Raw genomic sequence first — 3,710 nt, 5'->3', positions numbered from 1 at the left:
CGTTATTAAATACTAAGTAGTGTGCTAAACAATCGAAGAATATATCTACAGCATCGGTACAACTTGAACATTCAATTAAGAAGAAATAATAGAAAATTTGCAAGAAAAAATAAATTATCATAAAATTTTTGCAAGAAGCAAAAATATGTAACCAACTACTCCTTAAGAACTAAATTCTTCAATCTAAATTAAAGTTCAAAATGAACAAACATTCATAACTAGAATACAAGTGTCACGTCCCGAACCATGGCCTGGGCATAACACGACACTCGGTGCCTGACTGCATGTGACCAAGCGAACCACATGGCTTGCTGAATTAATATGGGGCATGAACTGATGTAAAATGTAATATAAACATGCATGGCTTGTGAAAACATGAAATCCAATAATCGTAAGTATGAAAATAGTAATATATCATGAATGCGGAAATAGTCTAAAACATAATAAGTACTGAGCCACACCGGCTATATGACTCTGAACATCTGACATGACATAACTGGACTGGTTATGACATAACTGGATTGGTTATGACATAACTAGACTAGTCTATGAAACCTCTGACATGAGTCTGACTGCTAAACTGTTTACCGGGACAAGGCCCCTGGCATACCTTAACTGCATAACTAACATAGATATAAATAAAGATAAAATCTCGAATGAGATGGGGCTCACCAATAGCTGATACGAGCAAAGTCCTAACGAGCTAATTCGTCGTCCTGTAAGTGTTACACCTCGGAAGTTTTCCCGTACTGGTATGATGAGTGTATGGTGTTTCACTAAGTCGGGAATGGCTGATTATGAAATCTCGGAAAAATAATAAAGTTGCAGAGAAATTCACTGCCAGTGGTCGTATATGGCACTATACGGACCGTATAGTGGTTTACGGACCGTATAGTGCACTCGTCCTTCAACCTGCCAAAAATCTCAACTTTCTGGAAATTGTTGAATATGGTTAAATACGACCCAGTTTACGGCCCGTAAACTGGTTTACGGACCGTAAACCAGGTCGTAAACTGCCCTGTCCACCAGCCAAACTCTCTGCTTTTGGAGAATGCTTAAATACGTTCACTGGGACGGACCGTAAATCAGAATACGGTCCGTAAACTGCACATTACGGTCACTGTTCATCCCGACAGAAACTCATTAAACATTAGCTTTTGAGTTATTAAAAGGAACTTAGGCCTCATTTTATTTCATTCATTATTCATGCAACTCAAGAGACCTCTAGAACTTTCCAAATATTTTCTCCACAAGGATTCAAGAGAATCACAAGGAACATCAAGATCAACACCACTAAGCTTATGAAATCAAGTGTAAGAACACCATAAAAGATCATCCAGGTCAAGAAATCCCCCCAAGGGTGGAACTAGGGTTTTAGCTAAGTGAAGAATCTCAACTTAAGGATTGTTCAACCTTCATCCAAGGTAAGTTTTATGATTATTCCATATTGTTTGGAGTATTGGAAAGCATAGACACTTGAAATGTAGAAGAACATAGAAATGGGTCATTAGTGAGTGAATAGTGACATAAATGAATGATAGTGGAATTGAACTATGAATATTGAAGTGTCGTGAATACAAATACGTTATAAATGATGTTTATATCATGAAACAAGCATTAAATGCATGAAAACACAAGGATAAGCAAGAGGTAGGAATAAGGGAAAATTGGAGGAAAATGGTGGATTTTGCCAATTGTATGTAAATGACGAATGTTGAGTACGATATTGAGAGTAGTATCATAAATGTTGGGAGTGATATGAAACATGAGAAAAATGGTATGAACGATGGAAGCGTTGTACGACTTTTCCTAGAAATTGCGATACGTTCTTGTAGTTGGTCTATTAATGTTGATATGAATTCTTTATGAAGGTAACGACGCGATATTGAAGGAGAACGAGTGAGAGATATCTTAGCTAAACGACCAAGGTATGTGAGGCTAGTCCCTTCTTTCTGATGGCATGAATCTTGTAGCACGAAATTCCTATTCTCTTCATAAGTTCTTATAGCCCGAAAGGCTAAGAGTCTAACTCCTTAATGTCCATATAAGATGAGGAATACGATATGATGATGCTAGTATAATGATGATGTTAATTATCGCTTACACTCACCTTATGTACTAGTTCTTTCAAGGTGAGGCAGAGTATCAATAGTTGTTCCATAATGGAATCGGGGAATCACGACCTTACGTCACCCCGATAGAGTAAAGTTGATCTTGAGCCTTATGCATGTATTACAATGAGATAAGTATTTTATGATGAGTATATTATTATTATGAGCCTTTTATGATAAGCATGACATGAGCATTTCACACCGTGCCTAGTTGGCCGGGCAGTCACCGCCAAGGCGGGCAGCTATACGGATACACCATGACCTTCGGGCATGAGCAGACACCACTAGTGGACGGCATGAGATGGTACCCCGGACGCGGGAGGCCTGGACGCGGGCTAATATTATTGATTATCACACCGTTCCGACATGGACGGGCAACTTGCATATGATGCATATATGTTATGAGGATGAGTATGAGTAAGATGGCACGCATGATTTCCTTTATGATTATCAGACAGATCCAGATATTTTATGTTGATGTGATCACTATATTGTTGATGTTTTGTTTCATTGTTTATGCTTCTCATATTCAGTACAACATTCGTACTGACGTCCTTTCTTCGGACGCTGTGTTCATGCCCACAGGTAGACAGAGAGGAGAGCTTGGCCCAGATCCTCAGTAGCAGTCAGCTGGTTGAAAGCACTCCATTGTCCGGAGGTGCTTAGGATTATCCTTTTGGTATATATATATATATATGCATATTTTGGGCACGACGGAGTCTTGTTCCGTCCATGTATTTACAGTATGTTAGTAGAGGCTCGTAGATACGCAGTGTGGGTTAGATGGTCTCACAAGACGTTTTCATATGCGTGTATATTATTTTGATGGTCGAAAGACAATTGTATATAAAGTAATTATGTTTGTTTAATTATGATTTTCCTACAACTGGTATGTAAATTGATAAAAGAATATTAGATGGGCAAGATAAGTAGTAGAGTGTGCGGTGCTCGGTAACTAGCTCCGGGTACCCGTCGTGGCCCCTAGCTGGGTCGTGACAGTAAGTCTGCATCGTGAAATGCAGGCCCCCAGGCAAATAAAAGGGGACGTCAGTACATTCGAATTGTACTAGTATGTAAATCAGCTGAATGAAATAAGCATGACACATGAAATAATAGAACTGAAACTGAAACTGTTAGCTGAACATGAACATGTGTATCATCTGACATGAATGTATATATATATATATATATATATATATATATATATATATATATATATATAACATGAGTAAAACATTTTAAGTGGGAGAGCCTTAGTATAACAGACATGTAACCACTACGTAAGCCGATCTCTGCCCGATCAGCTAATCCATCTTGTACCTTGCCGGGGTACAAGACATGAATGTATCCAATATCCCTCAATGGGGAAAAACATGAAGGAATCATCCTAACTGGGCGGAGCGATCCTTATCCTACATTGGCATAAGTAGTTTCAGGCTGTTTGAGTCTTATAACAGCCTATAAGACCCACCACATAACAAATGTCGAGACGTGTACACAACATTACATACATTAAACTCCCAATTGCACTTGAATATTAGACCTTCTTCATGGCTTATTTTTCACTTGAGTTGTATGACACATTTCAAGGCTCAAACT

Source organism: Lycium barbarum, chromosome 3, assembly GCF_019175385.1.
Source record: "Lycium barbarum isolate Lr01 chromosome 3, ASM1917538v2, whole genome shotgun sequence".
Classification (NCBI taxonomy): Eukaryota; Viridiplantae; Streptophyta; class Magnoliopsida; order Solanales; family Solanaceae; genus Lycium; species Lycium barbarum.
Note: the sequence above shows the minus strand (reverse complement) of the source record.